This window comes from Xiphophorus couchianus, chromosome 7 (assembly GCF_001444195.1).
Source record: "Xiphophorus couchianus chromosome 7, X_couchianus-1.0, whole genome shotgun sequence".
NCBI lineage: Eukaryota > Metazoa > Chordata > Actinopteri > Cyprinodontiformes > Poeciliidae > Xiphophorus > Xiphophorus couchianus.
The window spans coordinates 11379382-11407053 of record NC_040234.1 but is presented as its reverse complement, the minus strand read 5'-3'; the positions used below and the strand labels follow the sequence as shown (position 1 = coordinate 11407053).

Here is a 27672-nt window from a genome sequence, read left to right as displayed (position 1 = left end):
TTTTTTTTTTAAAAAAAGTAACATTTACTTAAATGATTATGAAGTTTAATAGGCTATTCTTTTATTTTTAATACAAAAATAAATAAATAAATATGAAGAGGCCCGATATGGCCGGAGTGAATATAAACGCTATAAGGCGGACAAAATATTGGCCCCGCACGAAAACCCTGTTTGTTAATGAAAATGTAATGATTTAATAAACGAGCAGAAAAAGGTCACTTTTTAATTTAGATATCAAAGAGAAGTTTAATATTTGTGAAGCAGGTGTTAGACTAGCTTTGAATATCTTCCATTTCATGTTTGTGTATATATTTTAGGAAAAAAAGAAACGGGAAACGGAAGTTATTTTCACAACCCACAAGGCAAAAAAAAAAAAAATTGGTGAATCAAATTTGAGACTATCGCCAGTAATATTCTGAGCGCATAGCAAATACTTGAAACGCTTTCGCGTCCAACTGCGCTTGAAAAGGAGTCTGGTAGCGGGGCAGAGGGGGATGACCAGTTACGAAACCGCAGGACTTCACGTAACCGCAGACATTAGGGGATTTACAGCGGCTACAAATACTTAAAAGTGCAAGATCATTTAAAAATAAAGAGTGACGATAAAAAAAATCATGTTCTTATTCTTGAAAATTAGGAACGAAAACCCTGACGAATTAAATCAGATACTTCTAATGTTTGCATAAACTGATCTGACGACCATCTGAGCAGCGCGGCAGAGGCCGTGCAGGCCCCGGTGAGCGCTTCTGCTTAGCGGCTGTAATTCTGGGACAACTGTGGAAAAATATTAAGAGTCAGCACTTGTAACGTGTTTAGTGTTACTTTGACAAACAAAAAAAAGGTTAACATACAATTAAAGCATGTCGTTATTAGGGAAATAAATAAATAAGAAAAACACAAACGAGATCAGTTAATGTTTTTATTTCTCAAAAATATTCACATATAACAAGATATACTTAAAATCTTCAAACAAAATAGTTCATTGAAAAAAAAAAAAAAAAAAAATTTCAATTCAATGTAATGAAACCCATCATCACCTACAGAGGGTCTGAGAGCATTCAGAGTGTGTGAGTGGTCAGCTTTGCTTCAGCAGCACGATCAATACTGGAGACTTCAGCTAGTCTTAACTCCAATATTTACGTGCTGCTACAGTAAGGCGACCAGCGAGTCAGAATGATAAATACCCTGGAACCGTTTCGTCACTGTCATTAGCAACACAATTATCTAGATAACATGAGCTCAGGCAGCCAGTGGTCATCAAAGACATCTGGAGGGGCTTAAAGGTGATCGCTTGCATGTTGTGTTATTCAGGCTTTATTGCGGCAGCACGGTATGGCCTGCATCTCAGAGTAACCCACAAACCATTCTGTGCTGCTACAGCATCACCAGAAACATCTGCTCCTCCTCTTCGGCACTCTGCACTTGCCTTGTTCAAATCTGCATGATGGATTCATCTAAGTAAGAGGGCGGAGACCATCAGCATCCACGTCTTCCGTCTCCATCTGAAACAGAGAACAGGACAATTCAGGCTGTGACTTCTGCAAAAGAAATGTTTTCTACTTGGGGGGATGGGGGGGGAAAACTTTCACATGTCAGAGACTGGCTACAGCAGTTTGGGCACAACGAGACCAGTTTGATGTCGGATGACAAAGTTCTTGGCTCGGCGTCTCTGAGCTGCTGGATGAGGACGAGGTCCAGCCTCTCCACAGAACGGCACTGTTCGGTCTTTCTAAATTCAAAAACTATTTCTCCACGCACGTTGCTTAATGCACGAAGGCGTCGTCATGTTGAAATGTTGAGAGAAGGGGGCCTGTCCCAGACTGTTGCCACAGCACTGGAAGTAGTGTTGACAAAGATCAGCTTTATGCCATGTAGTATGAGGATTCCCAAAACGCTTGGAGACGTTCCCACTGGCCACATGGTGCAACAGGGGCGTTTTATATTGTGAGGTCAAGTATTTAAGTAAATTGAGTGGTTTAATTAGAGATGTACCGATCACAGTTTTCCTGACCACTGCCGATTTCCGATCTGTCATTCTGATTAATAGAACATTGCAATGTAACATGCAGAGGAAAACATGTATTGCAGGTTCTTTGATAGAGGTAGTAGTTTTGAACTAACAGGAAAATTTATTTACTTATAACAGGCAAAAAAAAAAAAAAAAGAGTAAAAACAGAAAAAAAGAAACAATCATGCTAACTGACATGTAATTTTACATAATTTGTTCAAAAAGGAGCAGGTAGAAGATAATTAAGGAATTACATGTTCTCCATTTCATCACAAATTTCTTTTAGTGTGTTTAAAGATTGGAAATGCTGAGTTTGTAGTTTTGATGCTTTAATGAATAGAAAGAGTTATATCAACGGAAAATAGGCCCCGTTCTAATCTCTTGGGATTATTGATTGGTGCACCTCTAGATTAAAATTTTATATATTTTGTTTTAAAACACAGAAGCAAAACTGCTCTGTAAAACCCAGGGAGCGACAAAAAAAGCTGAACATAATCAGTTACTAATCGTACAAACAGGAGAGACACGCTGCTTTGTGTCAAGTTGACTGCATTAACTATTCCAAACGCAGCAGCAAATTTATTTCCAAACTCTAAAAAAGCACCATAAGCAAAATAATCACAAGACACTTGTAAGATATGTGTGGGGTGTATTCAGTTTGATAGTAACTTCCCTGTATCATGACTTACACGGAGAGTAATAACTAAAAGAAACACTAATATTTAACTCTTATGAGAACGGTGAAGGTTGTATTTCTATATTTTATAAAAACTAATAAAAAAAATAAAATCAAATGAGTAACCATGGGAGAAGGTGAGATACACAGATTTGTTGTTGTGTTTGAATAAATAACCCTAACCGGGATGAAATTAACTGCTCAAAAACTAACCAGCAACCGAAGAAAAACACATAATTTCTATATTCAAAGAAAGAAAGAACTATGTACAGTACAGACCAAAAGTTTGGACACACCTTCTAATTCAATGAGTTTCCTTTATTTTCATGACTATTGACATTGTAGATTCACACTGAAGGCATCAAAACTATGAATAACACATGTGGAAATATGCAGTAAACAAAAAAGTGTAAAACAACTGAAAATACCCCTTATATTCTAGTTCCTTCAAAGTAGCAACCTTTTGCTGTGATTACTGCTTTGCACACACTCTGCATTTTCTTGATGAGCTTCAAGAGGTCGTCACCTGAAATGGTTTTCACTTCATAGGTCAACCTGCCCTGTCAGGTTAATAAGTGGGATTTCTTGCCTTATAGTCATGAAAATAAAGAAAACCCATTGAATTAGAAAGGTGTGTCCAAACTTTTGGTCTGTACTGTGTGTATATATATAAAGAAAACGCTTGTCAAACCTTCTGGAGAATTATGATATTCAAATTAGCAATTATAATCTATGTGAAGCTTAAAGTTATTAGATCTTGATAGAAGTCCCAGTGGAGTTGGGATGTGGTGTTGCCACTAGAGGTCTCAATGGACCTGTGATTATAACTTTACTCTGAAATGGACTCAATAGCCAGAATCTAATAAGATCACATTCAACTTCTCTTTATAATGTCGCAGGGAACTAATGCAGGTCAGTCTGTCAGCACAAACTCCACAGCATATTAGATGGTGGATTAATTGGAGTAAAGCTAATATAAAAGCTGTTGAGAACTCGGGTGTAGCTTTTATTTACCACTTATGCTGTCTGATAAACAAAGGTTCTAAAATAAATGTTATTGTGTAAAGAGAGAACACATTCTGTTATGAAAACTAGACTTTTATATGGTGCTTGTTCCTGATACTAAAATACTAAGAGGCTACATGCATAATTTAATTCACAAGTCAATACAGGATGGCTATTAATAGCTTAATGTGGACTTAATATTTGGTGGTAAAGAAGAGAAAAACAGGAAATCGTACGTGAACTTCTGACATGAAAGCGAAATTTGAAAATGCTTCGACTAATGTCGTCACCTTATTGTGAGAAGTTAACAAATAGGCTATATTAAGAATTTTTAGATTAATAACACTTTAATAAGAGTATTCATAAAACTCGCATGAAAAGTGTGTGTTAAGCTTCTTTTGCGTGACTAACTTTAGTCATAGTTAAAAGATATGGGACTTGTGACTCTTCCTACCTTTAGGCATAAATGCTTTCTCAAACAATGACACGCATCAGAAATTTATTAGGTGACAGAATGTCAGACCAGACTGGTTCAGCAGCTGTATTAACACCCTGGCACTACAGACAGTAGCACAGTGTGTGGAAGACACTTAGGGCCAATGAGTTCAGCATGTTACCCCCCCCCCCCCCCCCCCCCAAGGTTTTAATGTGGATACCTAAAGCAGAACATCTAAAACGAAATTTTAGCCACTCACTGGCAAAACACAGTAAAACATAATTTAAAAACAAAATCTCTCACTACCTGAAAGAATCTTTTGAAAACCAAGTTTAAAGGCAGCAAAAATGGTATTTGTGAATCTTGAATATGTACGAAGTAAAGAAGAAAAAAAAGATTTAGAGATTATATCATAAGTATGCTGATAAGCATCATGGTACTATCCTAAAAGAGTAGAAAACTTAAGCTTTTGACTTTTGGCAGAGTGTAGATCCATTAAAATGTTACATCCAGGAATTAGATTTTTTTTATATGAATGGGACATACGGTGTAGTTCAAAGCTCAAAACAACTACACCTCCTCTCAAAACATGCAATGTCTGCCAAGTCAAACAATATCAGATTCCAAAATTTTAAAAAATTAAAACAAGGTATAACCTTGAAACTGCAGAAAACACACTAGGGAGAAAATGCCTTCCCTTAAAAGAACGCATTTTAAGTGGATAATATGTTATCCACTTATTATTAAAATATTTCCAGGAAAAAAAATTAAATAAAAAATGTAGAAGTTGTTTTAAGATATTCTGCATCACCAGCCTGCACAGATGTAGATAGATTAGTACCAGGATAAAAGACACCACATCCCCTGTCAAAAAGCACATCGACAGTTAAGTCACAGTAGAAAGAAATATTTAAATACAAGCATCTGTAACACTGTCTGGATAAAATATGTGCGTCCAAGCACAATTGATGCAAGATTCATTTACTGTGCTTGGGGGTGGGGAAAAAAATCTAAGCAATTCCTTTTAAAAATAGAAGAAAAAAAAAAATTCTCCTTGATCATGTGAATTTCGGTGTTTTCTTTTTCTAGACTAATATTTACAAAAAATATATATTTTATGTTACAAAGCTGCATGTGGAAAAAGTGTCTCTCTGTGTGTGTAACAGTAAAAAGGAAAGGTGCATGCTTGTAAATTTTAAACTGAAGTTCCAGCAACAAACGCTTCACCTTGCTCATCAGGCACAAATCAGGTAAGCCAACACATTTCCTTAGATACTAGTAATTACTTTACAAGTCTGGTTGTAAACTCTTCTCATCAACGACTAACCCTGCCCTTTTCTTCTTCCTCTTTCTCATTTAAGGAAGCATGCTCGGACAAGTCACCTTCAATGCTCAGCCTTTTTAACCCATTCCTGACACTTGCTCCCTGCACAATGACCTCAAAGAGTCACCTGACCCTGAGGCTGAAAGGTCAAGTATAACCTCCTCCACCCTACTGGGTTCAGGGACATTGACATGACAACCCATCAGCACCCCGGATCAAGTATCTGGCCTGGCCTCTTCTGGCCAGTGGTACAGACCTGCATAAGCACAGACTAAGAAATGGCATCATGTGGGAAAATACTCCTCATCTATCCGCATAAAAAGATAAATGTTTGGGGGAAAAAAAATCTGATTGATAAATACACCGACTTATCTATTTATTTATTTTTTACTCTTGTATTACATGTTGGGGGGGGGAAAAAACAGGTACTTTCAAAAGAAGGAAAGAAAAAAAAAAAATAAGAGGGAGGCAGATTAACACCAGCTGTTTCCTCAGCTGAATTAACACTTTACAAGTTTGGGCAACAATTAAAAAAAAAAAAAAAGCTACAGAGGCAGGGAACTTTGTTCTGCTTCATGCAGAAATGGGAAATCTTAATCCCAGATAAGGCAGTAACTCTTGCACACCCAGTGAAGCACTAAAAGCAGAGGCTTGGTAGGTGAGGGCCACATGGACTAATTTTTTATCGTGGGACAATAGCAGAGGGTTCTTCCTCTTTAGGTACACACTAACCTATCCATGTACTGTTAAAGTGCAACTCTGATAGCCGACTCTCTAAATTTGTTAAGAAGTGTAGATTCATAAAGACAAACCTGAACGCAAAGCTAAAATAAATTTTAAAAAAATATCCATACTGTCTCACTTGTAGTGTCACTATTTATTTGACTGCAACTGTCCGCTTGATTTGCTAACAAAATTATGTCCTACATTATTTACAGAACATCTCTGTTAAGGTTTACCACTTAAGTGTAACTAAATATTTTTAGCAGATCCAGTGTAAATCAGGGCTGCAAATGTAAAGCTTCCCCAAGGACTCACAACACTGTTTCCTCTAAATACATCAGTTCGCCCACGATGAGTCAGGTGAAATATTTAATCCAAACTCAACAAGTGCACCTATTCCCACAATGTAAGGACCAACTTTGCAGGGGCTCAGTCCTCAGCAAATACATTTAGATTTCATTTGAATCATCCGAGGGCTCCGCTCACTCTTTACATAAAACAAAGGAGCAAAAACAGACAACACACCTCACAATAATTGAAATTCATATGTATGACCAGGGAACTCAGTTTAAACTTAAGTCATCAAAAAGTACCTAGAAGAAATAATAATAAAAAAAAACTAAAAAAATAGAGAAACTGTCCTGTCGTCCTTTTTTTCTGCTATCCTTGTAAAGCACTGCATGCAAAAGAACAGCAATGTTTAAACTGAGTATGCTGCATTTGCAGACTCCCTTGTGCAAGTGGGGCAAAAGAGGAAGCAAGCCAAAAGTGTGAGAGCAGGCTCACACGCCTATTCACTTGTGGAGCAATTACTGAAACACAACCTAAACTGTTATTTAAAAATAAATAAATGAAAATACACGTATATTTAGATGCCACAAACTGGAGTGATTCAAAGTGTAAGAAAGTATTTCCCCTCCCACTTGTGCTTCATCATCTTTTATGCTAAAAGAATGAAACCTTGCAGTGACATTCAATTTGACTGTTGTATATTATTTACAAAGGTATAAAGAAAATTATGTGGTGGTATAATTATAAGTTGTGTGATTACAAAAATTCCTAGCAGCTCCATATTTGGCCCAGCAACACGTCTAGCTCTGTGCTGACAAATACACATAAGCAGATCAACATCAAATACAACAGTGACGACAGAAGTACATGTAATACAGAACTTAGTGGAAAAATTTTACAATAAACATTCTTATGAGATTATATTTATTTATACATCTACATATATATAAAGTGACATGATGTGTATCAATAGTGGCAAGCAAAAAAAAAAAAAATTAATTAATTAAAAAGATGAACACGTGCATTCTTAATTATTTAAAGGTTAAAAGAAAAATTGCACTGATTTGCAATTTTTAAATTACAAATATAGAGTCCAAAACTAAAAGTCACCGAAACACCATGCGTGTTTTGCTGCAAGTGCTTTTTACAAATAATCATTTTACCACCTAAAATTTAATAATGACTTGACATTCAGTTTAAAAAAAAATAAAATAAAACATTTAAAGATATTGCCTAAATACACTGTGTTTACAGTACATAACCTAACTGTGGGACTATGGATTTTCACATTTTCAGTTCATGTCATATTAAATCTTCACCTACACATCTCACAGTAACGCATATTGCTAAAAAAAAAAAAAAAGGGCAACATTTTAAATGAGAAGCAAGTCTTCGCTGTAAAGTCATTTTAAGAATAACAGTAGAAAAAGCTAGAGCAAAACCTTTGCATACAGAACTTCTGCAAGAACTTTCTTTAATTACATGCTGTGTTGCCACTACTGACATGAACCTGAACCAACATCATGCAAAAGAAAACGCTTTCCTTCCCTCGAGACGGCATCTTAACTTTTTTTTTTTTTTGCAATTTCAGTAAATCCTTGACTAAAAAGACAACCGTTTCACTGATTACAGAACTTGAATTATATCTGGAGAAAAAGTGACTGAAATGTGACAGCTTCTGTTTTATGCAAATCAGATGCAGAACTGAAACCAGGGCCAATACCTGGAAATGAACCAACAGGACCCATGAAAACGGTTCCTGTCAAAACAAATTTGAATACTATAAAGTTTATGCTGAGTAGTGCAAAAAGAAGGCAGAGAAAGAGGAGGGTGGGTGGAGAGGGGGTTCTGCAGTCTGGTTACAAACACATGTGAGCAAATGCAAAAGAGGAACAGTTTCACCAGGAAATGGGGGGTGGGAGCCCATTTTGCCAGAGGGGTCTGAGGAGACAGAATGATGAGTCACAGAATGTCAAGCTGGCAGTCTGAAACAGCACAACAGTGCACTACAAAGAGGGTGAAAAGGTAAATACCAGAGTGTGGAGTGGAAACATAAACCTGTAGCATTTAAAGCAGATTATCACTACAGGGTGGAATATCATGTGCTAACACAAGCAGCTGTTTCTTCACAAAAAGTATTCATCTAACATGTCCGGGTACGTCAGATACTTCATGGAAAAATCTGTTACCAAAGGTGAAAAAAGTACAAATACAATTCATGACTCCTGATTGTAAAAAATTCACTTTGATATCTATTATGTAACAAACAAGGAAATATACTTAAAACTATGTAGGGGGAAATATTAGAGGATTACTTGAGCAAAGTCAATTTAATTTCAGTGATGCTGCCTTGCCTGAAAAATAAAGGCACCCCTTCAAAATCACCCGATTGGATTTCAAAGATCTGATGCTTATGGCTGCAAAATGTCTAATGTATTTTTTTGTATGCACATGACACGCTCCATGTAGGTCAGCACTCTCCCCCACCCCCCCATTCTTTTTTTAGATGTCTATGGCGTGTCAGCAATTTGCCTTCTAATCTTAGATTTTAAAAACAATGTGGGTAAAATGCCAGAACATCACAACAAGATTTAGCTCGAAGGTATAGATATAAAAAAAAATGTCAAGAAGCCCTTGCAGAATATTTTGACAGCTCAATGCCAATATTGTCCCATCAAGCTTGTTGACCATAACTTCTTATTTACATCCATGCTGCTCATCAATTTCATTAACAATAAATATTCATAATTTTTTTTTAACAAGAGTAAAATGGAAACTTGGAGCAAATTCAAGTGATTTACACATTTTACTCCATATTCTAAATCATATAATCACACATATTGAAACCTAAAACATAACAATAATATTTAAAGTGGCCTTCATCCTGACCCTGACATTTAAGTTCTGCAGCTGTACAATAATTTACTTGCTGTGTGTTCATAACAATTTTCCATCACAGCAGATTAGCCAGTTTCTCTCTGAACAAAATGCCCACAAAGATAACCAAAATCTTACCAGATGAGCAGAGCAGTTTCACAATGAATATGCTGCCCCAATTCAGAAACATCTATTATATTAAAGTGCCACGAGAAAATACTAACGATAACAGAGCTGCTTAGCTACATTTCCATTCAACTCCTGTGTGTCATGTATTTAAAATGACAGCACACACACACACACACACACAAAAAAAACTATAAGTAAGCACACTTCCAGATGTGAGGAGGCTTGGCGAGGGAAAAAAAAGGCAGTTCAAGTTTACAGAGGTGACTGCCGTGTCTCATTTCAGAGCATTTGAGTTATTTTTTGAAATGATCTATAAATCTATTTAACTGTGTTCACACGAATGTCTCTAAATAAGTTAAAGCTATAAAACTATGAAAAAGGCCTCACGTTATGCAACACATCAAACCGATCTCTACTTGCAAGGAAGTAAAAGGGGCGGGTTCACACGATCAAATACATAGAGCTCCCATTTTTCTTCTTATTTCCAGAAAGAGATACAAAAAAATATATACAATATATAGCTGCATAATATAATCGCATTTAAGGGTGCTATGATGATGAGTGACTCTGGTCTGTCAACCTTCATCCTACGAGAAAACCACGAGGTATTCTGCCTACACTTAAAAATAAATCAGTCATCAGGATATAGAAAAAGTGCAGCGATGCCTAAACGGGTGAAAAGGGGCAAATGGAAGCAGAAAGCGACGCCCGAAAGCCAAACTACGATGATCCAAAACTCCAGACATCAAAGTTAGGCGGGAGAAGCACCGAAAATATATATTTTTTCACGTTATTAATTTAAATTCATAACATGGTTTCTAATCAGGATAACTATTCGTTACATTAAGGACTGCTACAATTCAAGTGAAATAATCTGAAGTTGAAGTCGTAGTTTGCTGTCACTTGGCTTGGAGCCACATAGATCATCTAACGCTCACTGTAAGGTATTCGCATCTTTTAAGAGAGAAAAAAAAAAAGCGAATGCGAAGCATTTGACAGGATAAAATCACAGTGAAGTGCCATTAGTATACAAATTTTCACTTGTCATTTACAGTCATTTTTGTAGCTTAAGAAGACATCTAGCTAACTTTTAAAAAAAAAAAATTATTGTCATTACTAGTTTTGAGCTCACAGAGCGATATAATGACAAACTTACCAGGTGTCCTCTGTCAAACAACCTCGGAAGTCCACATATCCCAATTCACAAGCCCGAACAAAATGTCTGCCTTTGCTAACAAGATCGTTAAAATTAAGTTACTACAAAAAGCACAGTGTCCGTCCCGGTCTTCCATTTGGATTTTTTTTTTCCCTCCCAGGGCAATGCAAGTGCCGTGTGCATTTGTTGACACTACCGACTCTCCGCTGCCTCAAACCTGGCAGCTTCTGCGCCTCCCGCTCAAACATGGTCAATGTAGAAAAAAAAAAAATCCAATACAGCTCAACTTTCACTAATAACACTAAAGTTAACTATCACCTTTGTTGTGTCAAAAAAAAAAGGAAAAAAAAATCCTGTGTATTTTTTTTTTTTATGGAGTGGTTTCCATCATCCTTTGATAAAATAATCCACTGTATGAGCGCATTTTCCCTTTACCGTTACAGCGCAGCGAAGTCAGAAATCCCTCTCTTTGAGGTAGCTCGCTAAGCTAGCCTGCTAACCGCTCGGAATAGTATAGGCTGCCAACACTGGCCAAACAGCTAACGTCTCCCCGCCACGGTCGGTCTCCCTCCTGTTTTCCACGTATTTCCTCTCCGTAAGTCCGCTCGAGTTACCAGAATAAAAACGTACGTTCGCATCTGTGGCTGTAAATACCTGTGTTCCAGTTGAAATAAAGGATTTTCTTCTCTAAAAACGCAGTTTGGGTTTGAACCACTTGGCTTCTTCTCGCCGCACCCACCCCCCCGCCTCTCTCTCCGTCTCAGCGACAGCTCTCTATATTCGCAGCAGCATCCTCTTCCCGCAGCTGTTGAAGCGATCGCTGCTCACTCGAAAATGGCGCCGAAAGATACACTGCTCATTCAAATTCGATAGAGCCTCCCATTCTCCCTATTGGCTGGATGCAAAGCGGATTCGGCGCAGCTGATTGGACGCTGAAAATGCACTCTGTGCTGATGTCACAGCTTTCCGCAGTGGTCGGCTGAAAAGAGACAGCTTTAACTCTTTGTGTCCCAGGTTGGCTATTTGCAGCAAAACGATGTATGGGGAATCACGTTAAACTTTTCAAAAGCAAAATGTTGCTACTAAACGAACGCCACAGCATGTGGTTTTATTAAAAAATTAGAATTGAAAGGCTGGAAAAGTCTTAAACTGAAATTAAAACAACAGAAAAGTCCCTATTAGCACACGCCAAGTCATGAACAGGCCCGGACTACTGCATTTGTCCTGGAATCAACATTGCACCAAATCCTTAACATAATGTAACATCAAGTGCTGTTCTCTGTCATGTTTCTTAGCACCTAAAACTCATCTTGTTTGTATAGTGAGCTTGTTGAAAGTCTTTGGTGTCAACTGGGTGACCCACATCAAAACAACTATGAAGTTCTATTTATCCTCAGGGTTACACTACTCTGTACTTTACCAGGAAGACACAAATTAGTCATCTGCCTGCCTCTTTAGTTCCACTCAAGGGTTATTCGTACCTTATATTTGTTTTGCAAGTGTGCAGAAGACGTTTTCAAAAATATGTAAACATAAAAAAGCTACATTGAGCAAATACATATAACCAACATACATAAAAGGAATATTTTAGAATATTTAAAGTGGGGTTATGTTAAAAGTCGATAAGCTGTATCTTACCTGCTGTAGATAACTCTTACACTAGCTAAAACTTCTACAAGCATTAGTTTGGCTTTTAGGTTCTATAAATATCAGTAGTATCCATCATTATTTTCATTATTTATATTATATTTTAGTCATTACATTTCCACTTAGTGTAATGTTACGACATATCTTTTAATTTAATCCCAGTTTTATGTTTATGTTTTAATTCTCAAACACTTAGGCATGCAGTTTTGGCTATAAACGTGGATGTATAGCACAACGTTTTCATTATAAATACATAGCAATGTTCCCTGCATTTATCCCTGATGAAGAAACAAAATATATCCAAATTAGTGTCTTCATTTAGCATAAATCCAGAATAGAAATAAGTCCAAATAGAAGCAAGATTGAGATTGCCCAGGATCTAAGTGAACTTAAAACAATGCAATGTCAAAAACATCACAATGGTTTATCCTCATGCTATTTTATGAACATTTTTAAAACAAACTATTTTTATGTCTGCATTGAGAGGATATTTACAAAAAAAATTACCTAAATGATTATTTACATGAAAAATATATGAAGGAGTTTGTGTGCTACCACTGATCTTATTGGGAACAGAGCATATAAACTGTTCTCTTTCTGTTTGACAGAAAAGTCAAGCAGGGTAAAATCAATAAAATACCATTAACTTAAACTCCTAAAATACTTTTGCTTTTTAGGCCACTTTAGTGTTATTTCAGGCAGTTACTCTTACAAAAATTGCTTTGGATGTTCCTTTCTCAGTACATTTTAAACAGGAGGACCTCTGGTGGCAAACTGCTTACTACTTCTATTTTTTGCATTAAATAACAGTATGTTTTTGTGTAAATAACAGCTCTAAGCCAAAATAATGACAAGTAGAAAGTTCATAAATTAATGTTAGCATTAACTGCTGTGACATTTTTGACAACATGGTTCCTTTAGCACAGCAGAAGCTTGTTTTGGTCTTGGCATCTCTCAAACTGGCTTTTTGCGTAAATTTCCAGAGCCAACTCTGGATTGTACTAAATAAAAACACCAAAAGAGTTATCTTAAAAAATAGTTCAGATTCTCTTTTTGTTTGTTCTGTTTAAGCAGTTCATATCTTACCTGCAGTAGATAATTCTCTTGGCATCTTTATTTTGTATCCAGATTACCGTAATTGGAACAGGAGGCTGAAGCTAATAGTTAATCTGAAAGGAGCCGAAGCCAAAGTGTATTTATTTCGAATCACTTTGAAGAATTTCTATCTCAAAAACGTAATGCTGGTTTGTGTGAATGTTTTTTTAAATTTTTTTTATTAAATCTTCAAACTATAGTTACATTTGCATTGGATGGTTATTAACAGAGAAGCTGGTGTTTTCTTAGAGGTTGGTGATAGTGCACCACCGGTAATCTACCTGAATGAAACACATTCCTGGAGTAGAACATAAAATGTTTCCAGTCATTTAAACTGTCTGATGTAAAAGTGTAAAAAGGAAAAATATCATATCAGTTTTAGTGATAAACTTTTAACTGAAGCTTTTTTTAAAATTTCGATCTATCCTGTAACAAAAACAAATTTAACAGTTATAATTTTATTAGACACGATTTTTAAAGAGGCAAATGAACAGCAATGTTTTCGATACAAGCTATATATATATTTATATATATAGGGAGAGAGAGAGAGAGAGAGAGAGAGAGAGTTGGTGCCGGTGGTTACCTATAGTCAGCATCTTGCTTGTCTACCAAGCCTATCAGGTCAACAACATATGAATTAGTGACTAATATTTCAGGGATAAACCCCCCCCAGAGGGTTAATGGGAGCAAAAGTGAGTAGTAAGCACAAACATTCATGATGCAATTCTTCCTCTCAGTCATAATTTGGAGTTGGCTTATTTTCTCCCTCAGTCTGAATGAGAACACTTCTTCATTATCTAAAATTGCACTGACATCACATTGCCCGCTCTAGTTTTAATTAAGTTTCAATTTCGGTGGCATCATTTAAAAAAAAATAAATAAAAAAATTCTTCACTGATTTTCCGTCTGACCAAATACCCATTATAAACGGGATTTGGATTGAGAGCATTTGATGTGAAAAAATTATGACATAACTATTTCTTTCAGTTCAGGATCACACTGGCAACACTGTTTATTTTAGCTGACCATCGTGGTGTGGTGTACACACAGGACTCTTCAACAGCAACCCTGCTGCTGTCATGCCTACTTTTACACACTGCAAAAACACAAAATCTTGCCAAGTATTTTTTTTCTGTCTAATTCATAGTGAAAATATCTTAGCACACATGGAATATGACTAAACTAACTTTAAAGTAACCTAATAGCAAGATATAGGAGCTTGTTTCAAATAATTCCTTAATATTGATGAAAAAGTTCTAGTTCTATTGGCAGATTATTTCACAAATTGTCTGCCAGTGGAACAAGAACGTTTTAATCAATGTTAAGGAAATATTTACTGAAAACAAGCCTCTATATCTTGCTGATAAGCTACTTGTAAGTTAGTGTTGTCTTATTTCAAGTGTAATAAAATATTTGCACTACAAACAAGATTAAAAATACTTGGTAAGATTTGGTGTTTTTTTTGCATTGAATGTACTTTAAGTAAAATGTACACACACTGCAAAAGATGCTTAAAATCCAAACTTTTCACTTTTTTCCAGTCAAGGTAATAACATCTTTAAAGTGTTAAATCTTTCCTCTCAAACAAGCCCAATGTTTCATTGCACAACTCTGTGTTTTCATTAAAAAAAAAAGTTTTTTAAATGTCGCTTTCTACTTTTAGAGCACAAAAGCCAACTGGGAAAGAGAGAGGGCGCCCACTGTATATGCATTCTGGTGTAGTGTGGACAATAGGGCGGAGAGAAAAAAAACACACTTGTTTACAGATAAACTGGTTTGGACAGGAAGCCAGTAAGGAGGAGCTCTGTGTTGTTAAACAGGCATGTGGAGAGGCAGGGATGAGCCAGCAAAAAAACACGACCGTGACCATGGGACAGATATCACGCTGTACTCCTAGACACACACACACACATACCGTAGTACTAAATATCCTCAGCAGACTTATGCTATGCTTATAGCTTGGCAAATAATACAGGAAGAACGATTTTTAGAAACAATGCCTTGTTTTGCAATCTCAACTGTAACTGAAGTTTGTTTGGTTTCAAAATCCAAAAATTAGAAATGCACTCATTGGCCTGCATTTGTAGTGCCAAAACAGTAGCAAAGCGGAGCGGTGGAGAATACTACACAGTTCACCCTGCATTGTGTCAGCATCACATGAGTGCACACTGCCTTCCATTAGGCAGGAGATCCTTATGACTCACGAAAACACAAGTCACATGTTACTACACAAATGAACCATGCTACTCAGACGCTGCTAACCACAGCAGCTTCTTCTTTTTTTTCCTTTTTTTTTTTGTGCAGGCCCAAATGAAATCACATCATAATGCATCTCTTCATTAGCTGGACGGAGACAGAGACGGCCTCTCCCTTGTCTTCTGATAGGCCAGCTAAACAAGAGCCACAGTGTCATGTATCATGGTGTTTGGCCACAGCAGGCAAACCTGGTCTGCCGAGTTGCCAGACTGGGGTGGCTTTAGTTCAGTGTAATTTGATTTCATGTTGAGACGTCTAATGAGCATGGGTGGCTGTTGAATGCACATACCTTCTCTTGGGCGAGTTTTACCAAAGAGAAAACTTTGGCGACACATCTTGGTCGCTCTTCTCTGTGAGCACAGAGAGTCAGGGTGCAAGACAACAGAGTAAAAGGCGGCAAGCAGGTTGCCCTCTATTGCTGAAGTTCAGAAAATACAATGCTTTTCAAGCAGATCAGCACAAAGAAGTGCACAGTTGTGACGTGAAAGGAAAATCACACATTGTTTTTCAAATAAAAATTTGGAGAATTTTTGCCACTCTATCATTGTTGATAAAGTGTTACTTTTCTTTCACATATATTGTTTTGCATGTAAGTAAAAATGCTAAGCTTTGGTCTCCCATGACTGGAGCACCTAAAAGCAGAGTTGTTGTGTCCATACATGGCTTGTTGCGAACTGCTGATGAGCTTTCTTTCAATGATGAATTTCTTCTTGTCACACTCTTCCAGAAAGGGCAGATTTGTGGAGTGTGTAACTATTATCTGCCCTGTCAACAGATTCTCTCACCTGAGCTGTGGATGTCTGCAGATCCTCCAGAGTCCCCATAGTCCTCTTATTGACTTTTCTGACTGATATAGTGTTGCCTCTCCTATCTGTTTAGGTGAACAGCGACATATTGGTGCTTTTGCAATTGTAAAAATGTCTCCACAACTCCCTGAACAGTCTGCAGTGTCCTTGTGTCTTTATGATGCTGTTTGTATAAAGTTCTCTGAAGAAACACCTTTAGGGTCTCCACAGAACAAATGCATTTACACTGAGCTGAAGTAGTAAAACTCTTTTCCCCAATAAGGTGACTTCTGAGGCCAATTGGTTACTCTGGAGCTTATTTGAGGGTGTAAGAGTAAAGTGGGTTGAAATGTATCCCACCCGTCTTTCAAATTCCTGCTTATAAGAAGACTGAAGGCCATGTATAATTTTCCTTTCAAATCACGGTTATACCTTAATTTGAGTTGGTCTGCCTAAAAAAATTACAAATAGGATACACTCATGTAACAGAAAAATTAAATGTGAAACAATTAAAGGGTATGGCTACTTTGGAGAAACACTGAAAACACAGAAATGGATCAGAATGGGGCCAAGGGTAAAATTAAACAGGCTGTTCACCACAGAAGACAAAAACTTGTTGCTCTCGTCAACGTACAACAACAGCAGCAGGTGATTTTACAAGGTGTTTGTTTTCATGGAGCTCCCTTTACTGAGGCTATCACTATACTTGAGATAAATTAGGCATCACAAATCAACCAGGCGTGAAATATGCTCTTCTTCTTTTCTAAAAGTAGAAGTGAAATCAAGTTTTATGCCTGATACGATGCCTCTAATACTAAACTAAGTATTAGGGGCATCACTTCTTAAACTAGAAGTTACGTCTCACACTGCGAGATGTTTCCCAACTATCCCATTTTAGCAACTATCAACCTATGTAACATTTCAGGACACTGGACACCAAAAAGACAAATCCTTCTGAACTACACCCTGCAACAAAGTATAAAAGACTATGAGCTTACTATATTAACACTGACTATTCCCTCGTCTTGGTCTCTAAAGAACACAATGAGCCCCACAGAGAACTCCATACTACAGAGAGTCTCCATTGATGTCCTCTCAGCTCCCCTCCCCCTCTCAGACATCTGTAGCAGCTGCCCCCTTGTGCTCCTGTCAGCAGGGCGGAGTGTGTGTGTGAGTGTGTGAGCGGCTGTCTATGGACTCGCTGAGGTGGGGTTGGCTGCGAGGTTAGAGTAGGGCGTGTTGTGACACCTCCCCCTTTGGAGGGGTCCGGCCCGCACACTTGTGGGACATCACATTCATCAATGGCTAATAGTCACTCGCAGGTCATCCCAAAAACACAACAGAGACCTCTGACCTCTTTTTAGCGCAAAAGGCTGCGAGGTGGCCACATTAAGCCTTGGGCACTATAAAAAAGTGTGCAGCGCACACACATATGCAACCCAATAACATGGAAATTTTGACGTGTGAAATTGGTCGTAAACCACACTTTACACTTCGTACACTAATAAACGCTCACTTTAAATCTGGGATAACTTAAGCTTGAAATAAAGGAGGAAAAAAAAAACAAATACTTTTGCAGCTGGAGTTCTGTGAAACTGTCACATGCCAGAGCAGCAAGTTCAGATCTTACAATATAAGAAGCCTTGTTTGACTGAGCCACCACAGTTTTACACACATTCTGATGCATAACAATCAAATTAAGTGGGCATAATTCATACCACAGACTGTGGCTACATAACAAATAAGGGACAATTAGGAAGGAAAACACTGCTCACTCCAGTAATGACAGGAACTGAGATTTTTTTTTTTACTAATAAAAAGAGATAAGACAAACAGATATTGCACGTGATGTGAGACACCGCATCAAGAACAGAAGTTTCATTATGATCCTTAAAATTAACACCCTCTCACTCCAAAGTGCACTGCTTACGTACACAGCTCTGAAAAAAAGTGTTTCTTCACACTGAACTGTCCCTCATTTCGTCACAATACAAGCAAAACTTCAGTACATTTTGTTCTGATTTCACGTGACGTAAGGGTAAAGAGAAAGAAAAATACAATGTTTTCAACAATTTGTTCAAATACAAATCTGAAAAGTGTGTCCAGCCACCCGCTCCCTAACTAAAGTCCTGTCTTCAGCACCTATCTAATTACTGAGCAGAGTTCAACTTAATCTCAGGATTAATACAGCGGTCTTGTGAAGGCCTCAGAGGCTCTTTAGAAAATATTATAGAACAAGATCTGGGAAAAGGTCAGAGATACAGTAGAGGAGATGGTTACATTATAAAACAACCACCCAAGGGAGTATGGCGCAAATACAAACCTACAGAGTCATGGTCGTCCACATAAACTGAGAAACCAGAGGCTAGATTGGTATTAGTCATACATGCCACCACAAGACAAATAATAACTCCAGAGGAACTGCAGACATCAGAATTTGTTGACAGGACAATTATTAGTCATGCACTGAAAACTGAAAGCTAATATCAAAAACACACCATCCCCACAGTGAAACGTGGTGGAGGCAGCATTATGCTCTGGGGTTGCTTACCATCAGAAAAGACAGAGAAAATAGTATGATTTAATAAGAGGTTAAGTGGAACTAAATACAAGGTGATTCTGGAAGAAAACTGGGGCAGAGGTTTATTTTTCAGTAGAACAGAAACCCCAAAAATACAGCAGTAATGGTAGGCTTTAGATCAAAGCATAGTAATGTTTTAGAATGGCCCTGTCAAAGTTACGATGTAAATCTAATTGACAGTCTGTGTAAAGACTTCAAAATTGCTGTTCACTGATGTTCCTTTTCCAGTATGTCCGAGTTTGAGCTATTTGGCAAAGAGGAATGTGAATTTTAATCTCTAGATGAGTAAAGCTGGTGGAGACATACCTCTAAAGAGTAGCAGATGTAATTGCAGCGAAATGTGGATCGACAAACTCCAATATGAGGAGGCTGAGCACATATAACATATTCTCACTCTTTTCAGATTTTAATTAGTAAAAAGAAAAAAAGAAAAACCATATATCATGTCACCTCTTGCATTACTTTGTGCTGGTTTTTCAGTAAAATCAGTGTCAATAAAAAAGCTTAAAGTACATTGCAATTTTATGGTTGTGACATGATAAAATGAGAAAAGGTTCAAGCGATTTAATACTTGTGCAACACTCTGCAAACCGTAAATGTCTTCAAATTTTACTGTCAACGTAGAGTCAGGTGCCAAAAGGCCAAAGGCTGTCATGCATGATGCGTGACAGATTCGACTACTAACCTCAGAGGCTAGTTCTTCCCTCTCCCTCACTCAAACTTCCAGTGCCCTATCTGGTGTTGTGAGCGGTTGCCCAATTCCCAGAAAGGTTTTTGTGATGATTTAAATCCCCCAACAAAACACGATTCATGTCGCTTCCTGTTCTTGTAGCTTTTTTTCCTTATCTTGAGTGAACTGTCCACACCCTTCAGCATTTTATTCTTTATTAAGGCTAGCTGCTAAGAGGGATTACACAAAGAGCTCAACACAAACAAGATCTAATCCAAGGGAAGAGGAGTTACCTTGAAAAATGTGGTTTTTAAAGTCTGACTTACTAAGTCTTTTTGACTGAAACAAATTGCCAATGATTTTAAGATACAGCTGCATGCTGACGAGTGAAGAGAAGGATTTCATGCAAATGAAAATGACTATTCATTAAAGATGGAGTATGTAACTTTTCTAAAAATGTCTTTTACATATTTGTTAAATCTGTCACAACGTTGTGACAGTATAAAGACACAGATAATCTGTAAAAAAAAAAAAAAAAAGGAACTCCTCTAACTTCTCCCAGTGCTCCCAGTGCTAACAGAAATATAAAGCTCCGTCAGAAACAACAAATCAGAGCCAGGAGGAGCGTCATTGAGCAACACATACATGAGTTTGATTGACATCGCTAAGACATTCCTCCTGGCTCTGGTTGGTAGTTTTTGACCGGGAGTGGTGCATTTCTTCAGACGGCAGCAGTGTCACTGGGAGAAGGTGAGGGAGTTGAAATTTTTCACAAATGATCTGTTTCATGTCATACTGTCACAACATAGTCACGACACACGACAGTTTTAACAAATATTCAGAAACACTTTTATTTTAATAAAAGTTACACACCCCAGCTTTGAATAGCAAATGATGCAAAGCAGAGAAAACAAAAAAGCGTAATAGTCTGACTGATCTAAAAAGCACAACTAAATTCCTCTCAAAGGTAAAGTTAGGAAACAATTGTGTTGATGTATGAGATCCATCTAGAGCCATTTAGATGGCTCTATGAGGGCAAAGCATCCTGTTAAACTGCTAGACCACGTCTACAACCAGCATTTTCTTTCTGTGCAAGTTCTAGAAAGTTTTGTTTCTCTGGCATTTTACCCATACATCACCCAAACGTCCCTTTATTGCTTACACATAAAGGGACACAATAATGCTTCTTAATGTTGAAACAAAATCAAAGAAAATCAACTCAGTCAAGATGTTTCAGTATACTTCTTGTGTTCAATTTATACAGAGTATACTGTATAAATTAGAACATTGTAAAATAGCTGCTCAGATTTTTAAATTTCAAACATGTCTTCATAATTTTGAGAAAAAAAGCCTTTACACTACACACACATACAGTATATACACACATATATACAGTATGTATGCATGTCCTCAGGTGCCACTGTCCAGCAGCTTTTTGAATGCATCCCTGTATCAAAAATCTGAATTACCTCCATTAAACGTCGGCAAATTATTTTTTTTTTTTTGCAAAGTCCTGGTCATTCACTGCTGAACCAGGGATGCATCCAGAAGTTGCGGGACAGTGCCACTCAGAGACTGAAGTCACAGACCCCTGTTTTATATCCCGTGTATGGCTCACTCTATCCTTTTCCTTGAGGAATTGAATTTTTTGTTAGTTTTGTTAGCTTTATTATAATTTTATTATAACTATTGTTACACATTGTTGTTAAATGACTGTACAATCCATGTTCGCTGTCTTTCACAAAGAGATCCTTGTCTTTCTTGCTCAGATGCGTTTAATGTCAGATCATTTATGTCAGTTATCACATGATTTTTAACAAACAATAGATCAAACCCACTTTGTAGGAGTATTGTACCACTGTTTTTTCTTATACTTAAGCACACCTCTTCTTTCGTGACTCATTTGAGCTGTTTGAGTGGCACAAATAATATTCCTATTTTCAGAACTTTTGAGTTATTTGTCAATAGGAAGTAAGACAAACCTTCTTTGCTCTGTGCAGTACTAAAATATGTAATGCTACAGTTCAGTGCCTTGCAAATGTATTCACACTCTTTGAGCATTTTCACATTTTGTCACATGTTAACCACAAACTTTTGTTATGACTTTAAGTGATAGACCAATACACAGTAGTTAATATCACAAAGATGATGGAAAGCTATATAAAAAATAATTTTGAAGAGTGTCTGGCATTTGTATTCAGGCTCCCTGAGTCTGTACTTTGTACTTTGCAATTCCAGCCACAAATCTTTTGGCGTCATGCCTCTACCGCTTTTTCATATATATAAATACTGAGATGTTAGATTCTGGGAGAAGAGCATTTCTAAAGTTTTTCAAAGCCTCTAACACGTTTTCGTCCAGAATGTAGCTCCACCCAACTTCCAGTCAACTCTGACTGCCTGCCCCTGCCGAGAAAATTCATCCACACAGTATGATGCTGCCAATACCATGTGTCACCGCAAGAATATTGTTAAAACAATTTCACATATTATATATACAGTATATACCGTATATATATATATTATATTTCACATATACCCTGTAGAAACAGCATGAATCGAGGCAAACCTTACTCTCTCCTCACTGTAAGTTTACACCATTATGCATCAGAGCAGATATATCATAATAATGCCAATAAAAATCCCAAGGCCAGTGCAAATTTGAAAAACAAGTAAATCCCAAATACGTATAAGTGGGAGACACCAATGAGTATCAAGATTAAAGGAAAATTCTCTACAAGTTCTATCTTCTGCCTCACTGGCTCCTTGTAATTTCCCATGACATGGTTGAAAAAATGTGCAATTTTGACGTCATTTCTAACAAATGTCAACAATATATTTCTTCTCTCTGCAGTAGAGACTGCTGCTTGACTGTATTTAGGAAGAAAGTTTTCTTTAGTTGGCAGCAACACAACTGAAGTCAACAGTTACAGGTTGGATACAGCTTCTTGAAAAAGGAACATACGTATTACCCAGAAATGGGTATTGACCAAGCTATTTAAAATAAATAGCATAATTTTAAAGGGATGTTTCAGCATTTCTGAAGTGAAGGTAAACCATTTCAACTAGTTACTAATTCACCAGTGAGTAGGTATTTATTTTCTGCATCTTCACATTGTACACTATAAAGTTTATCTGGTCCCAGGGGTTGACGCTAAAAGCAAGCGTGGACTCTTTTCATCTTAAAACAACTCCAGTCTCAAAAATGTCACAGTAGTTTATGCAAATGGCTATTTCATCAATGTTGAAGCACTCATCAGGTTTGCATTGAATGGCTATTTAAATACAAGTGGATAATTTTCTAGCTTGAAACATGAAATGTGATATCAAATTAAAGCAGCACAGCGCAAAGTGAATCAGATCTTAACTCTGTCTTAGATTTTCAGTCATTTAGTCTGCCTGGAAATGCTTCAAATTTTAGTATAAATCAAAGTACGTATAGCATAATTAAATCCTATTTAAGTTTTTAGCATTTAAGTCATTAACTAATTCATTCATGGTTCCTGTGTTACAGCATGTTATGAAATCATATAAACCTGTTATGACCGAGTGCCAGAAGCCTGATTTTTATGTTTGACTGTGCTCTGTCCCCTCGGCCCACATTCGGTCATGGCAGATGGCCGTTCGTACTGTGATGGTTGGGGGACTTTCCTCTCTATGACGTTGTTGTTCATGACTAGAAATTTTTCCATCTGTCTTTCTTGTAGGTGAGGGTAAGGTGTCTATAGCCTTAATTCAGCTTCCTGGCAGGGCGCGGCAACAAATGGGATGAGGCATTGCTATGCTGCTCAAGGCAAAACTCCCCAAAACTGCGTAAATTAATATCTACAATAATGTGGATATATAAAATCTTCACACACCTGCTAAATATCCAACTGTTAAAACATGAGACTATTAGGAATCATCTGAGTTATTTGAACCTTTTTCGTGACAAACATCTTGTACAATTCAACTGAAAAACAAGCAAGTCTTTTAAATAAAAATAATTACTAAAATAAAAGCTGCAATAAACTGCTCAATAGAGTACACACCTTCAAACTATTACTTTAATTTCAGCATTCAGCCTTATTTGGTATGAGTCTACCTGTAGAAAAAATACCGGCTAGAAATAGTGATGCTGAAAACTGAAAGCTCCTCATGTTCAGCTTTCTATTAAACACCTGAAGGTCTTGGGGCTGTTTATGATTCAATCTAACTTGACAAAAGTGCTTGTTCCGTCTGAGCAAAGGTGACCCCAGGAAATGAAGCTGCAACTACAATAATTCATGACACATACAGTGTATTATTGAAAAACTTACCACTGGGAAGGTTTTGATTTTAGTGAGGCCTGGTTGTTTTCTCCGGCAGAAAGAGACGTAGTTCGACCGTGCGCCTACTATATACACCTGGCATTTTAACAGGGGTGTGTGAACCTTTTTATACCCACCACAAAATTATCTCAGCGGTAAATTTATAAATTTGATGAATTCAAAACAGTCAATCAATCCAACTTCATTTATAGTGGACTTTTATACAGCCGAGTGTAATGCAAAGTAAGTCGACTTTACTGTATTTGAGAAAGAGATACATAAGAACAATCCTAGAACCACTTTATTTAAATATCACGTATTTATTTATTTACCTTCTTATCTTACTCACATGACATTTTTATTCTGGACCTTTCTTGATTTAGAGTGTAAATTACTATTTACTAATTTAGTTAATTTATTTAAATGTGGCACTTTTAAGCCTGCGTTGTTACAAACTCTACATTGTGTATTAAATCCTAATGTACGCTTTAAAAAGAAGAAGAAGAAGAGGAAGAAAAAAACAACAACACTTAAAAGTGTGTCTATTGTCCTGTTTCTGGACTACAAACTGGAGAGTTCCCGCGGAAGTCCCGCCTTCTTTGGTCAAAATGTTGCGCCTCGATGATGTAACCCCTTTCCAAATATAGCGTGTTGCTGATGGCAAGCGGCGCCCTCATTGGCCGCTCCGGCCGTCACTCGCGGTGACGTCACAGCCGCCGTGTTATTATTGTAAACAGCCCGCTCGCTCTCTCCCACCGACGCTCTGTGCGGGAACCGACTACTCCATCCAGCCCTTTGTTCGTGCAGTAAAAAAAAAAAAAAAACAACAAAAAACACCGACACGAGGAAGCGCAGCGATCTTCCGTGGAGACCGCGCGTCAAACCTCAAAGCAAAGTTGCACAGTTCAATTAAAATCACGACAAACCTCCCGGGTTTATAATTTAAAAGAAAGAAAGAAAAAAAAAGAAAAAGCGTAGAAACCGCCGCTACGTTACGGGCATGTTTGGGATCCTCTTGTACCCGGCTGCTGCGCGTATATGTCACCAACACATTCGCGTTCACGCGAAAAATTGCCTCTCCATTCGTACGCTTTTCATAGAAACCCCATTTAAACAGCGTAGTATATACCCAGCCCATATTTGGAGTTGACGGTTTGGTTACGCCGCCGTTGTCAATGGCTGCAAATTGACAAACTTCTCATTCTGAAAAACACATGCACACAATGAGTATCTCGGCCTGTTACTATAATATTCTACACCCGGCAGTTCCACAATCACGAAGAGACTTTAGACAGCCGCTCAGATCTACTCGCGCCTCTGCTCACTCGAGAGGTCACGCAGGAAAAGTTGAAATTACTCAAGTGTCTGTCTCATCCGTACTTACTCGGTTGTCTGTTCCGGAGTCATCGCCCGCATCTCTCTCTCCCTCTCTCTCTCTCTCTCTCTCTCTCTTCACTCAGTCGCTGCCAGCCGGGCCAGCCCTCACCTCGATGTTTCCCACCCGAGTGAGGCAAGTTGACAGCAAGCTGCCATTCCCCGACTAAGTGCAGTTTCAGCAAAGCTTCAAGGAAGTTGTTTCTTTTGTTCCAGTATTTTTTGGTTGCGTCAATGTTGCGAAAAGAGAAAGCGGGGAGGAGGAGGGAGGAGGAGGGAGGGAGGGAGGAGGAGGAGTCCACGAGCCACCGTGAGAGGGAGGGAAAAAAAAAAAAAAAAAAAACAAACAAAAAAAAAAACAACGCACACATCTGAGCGCACTACAGCTATAGAGAGAAACCCCATCATCCAAATCCGCGATCAAGTCGTCTCATCCGCTCAGCTCGCGTGTTTTGGGGTGTTGGACCGGCATCCCGACCAAAGTGCGCGCAACCGCCCGGGTCCGATAGGCTCTCCAAGATCAGCCTATATATATACAGGTCGGTGCGCCTGAGCGCCTAGTGGAGGTGGAGGAAGGAGCATGAGGGGAGGCGGTGGAGGGGAACGAAGAGGCATTTGCATAGCGCGGTTGAGTTACAGATCCCATATACTGCCATTCAGCTCTCACACATCTTGCGTCGTCAAAACGAGAATGTGTGGTGCACCACGTACGCCTCTCTTCCACTCGAAACTGCTGGTTCTCAGGGAGAGCGCAGGGCGGCAGCGAGGTGCACAACAGTTTTGCCGTCGTTGCTTGAGCCGCACAACAGGAACCAGAGTTTGAATCCAGTCCGGTGCTCTCGTCTTGTCAAGAAAGGTTCATTCAGTGATTCCAAATGCTGGCAGGAAAGTTTGCCTTTCTTCTTTAGTGAGGAAGCAATAATAATAATAATAATAATAATAATAATAATAATAATAATAATAATAATAAAGTTTTTTTTTAAAAACAAGATGCAAGAACAGTTTGGGCAGCAGAAGCAAACGCACCAATTCGTTAATGCGTACAAGCGGACAGGTACTCTGTGATGCCGCGTAAACCCGCCGCTCTTCTTGAAAGTGAAGAGCGGGCGGGGAGGGGACGGCCGAGACCGCTTGCTATGCAGAAACAGGAGCATGTTGGTTCATCGGATAAAAAGGTGAGCGCCGTTTCCTCGCTCTTACAGTAGCGTTGCGTCAGGAAGCTGCTGGTGTCAGTGAAGTCACCATCACTATAGCAGGTACGCCCATCTAATTTTCCTACCCTCCACCTTTACCACTACATGGCGGCAACCGAGACCGTTTAAAAATCATTCCTAACTTCCCCCCCCCCCCCCAAATGCCTCCTTGCAAACAGGTTGACATTAGAGCGCTTGCAGGGGTGCTATCCTCTGGGCGACGAAATAAATAAAAAGGAAGAGGAAGTAAATCATACGCATCACACTTAAGCGTGAAAAAGCCTAGAATAGGCCTCTTAAAGTTCAACAAAGACCTTTGTGAGATACGTTAAACTTACTGAGTAGCAGCTATACAGTATTGAAATCCGCAACAGGGTGTGCAGACTGTAAGCCCATGTCTGAGTGCGCAAACAGAGTCACAACAAGCTGGGAGAGTTTAGTTTATCATGTTGCAAAAGTATCTGATAACAATCAAGATACCTCCATTTTAAAAAAATAAAAATAAAAGTGGTATCTCGGAACGTTCTCTTATCAGCGACTTTTACCTGCATGCGTGCATACAAAAAAAGGGGGTCAAGCAGGCGGGATAAAACACTTTATAGGACCTTTGTGGCGCAATGTGACAGACAAAAAGAGTCCGTGTGCACAGGTTTGGTGTGAGAGGCAACTTCAAATTGTTTCTGATGCAAACTGATTTTTATTTTTTGTTTATTTTTATACTAAAACACATAAAAGAGTTTGACGAGAAATTGCAAAACACAGCTGGATTTATATATTTTTCTTGCTAGATTGCATGTAGAAACCCGCAGTCTTTAATGTGCATGGCTGATGACCTGATATAGAGGTTTAATTGTATTAAACTGCATTCAGCAGTGCAGTCTCTTTAGGCCAACTGATGTAAAATGAGCTTATTTTAAAGACAGAAATATGTAGTTTTGTTTCAAAGAACGCTTTTGTTTATCTAGCTTAAATCAAATAATGAACTGTCTAGTAATCCAAATTTTGGTCCACTGTGAAGATTCGAGTTATTTGTCTCAGGTCAAGCGCACGACACAGATTTTCCACCCGCGTTCAGTGGACAAATTCCCCTCAAATTGAAGTTCTGTAACATTAGAAGCACAGACCTGTAAACTGGTTCTCACAGAGCTGACTGAAAGTTT

General features: G+C 38.1%; 2 long non-coding RNA genes across 2 annotated transcripts; one reads left to right on the top strand and one right to left on the bottom strand.

Moving 5' to 3' along the window:
• Positions 1-14: 14 nt before the first annotated feature.
• On the bottom strand, positions 15-25566 carry LOC114148832 (uncharacterized). The gene is made up of 2 exons (XR_003596360.1): positions 25330-25566; positions 15-1502 (listed from the first exon to the last, which is right to left on the bottom strand). It is a non-coding gene; the product is annotated as an uncharacterized LOC114148832 (long non-coding RNA).
• LOC114148833 (uncharacterized) lies at positions 3290-10895 on the top strand. Its single transcript, XR_003596361.1, has 2 exons — positions 3290-5375; positions 5487-10895. It is a non-coding gene; the product is annotated as an uncharacterized LOC114148833 (long non-coding RNA).
• Positions 25567-27672: the final 2106 nt, after the last annotated feature.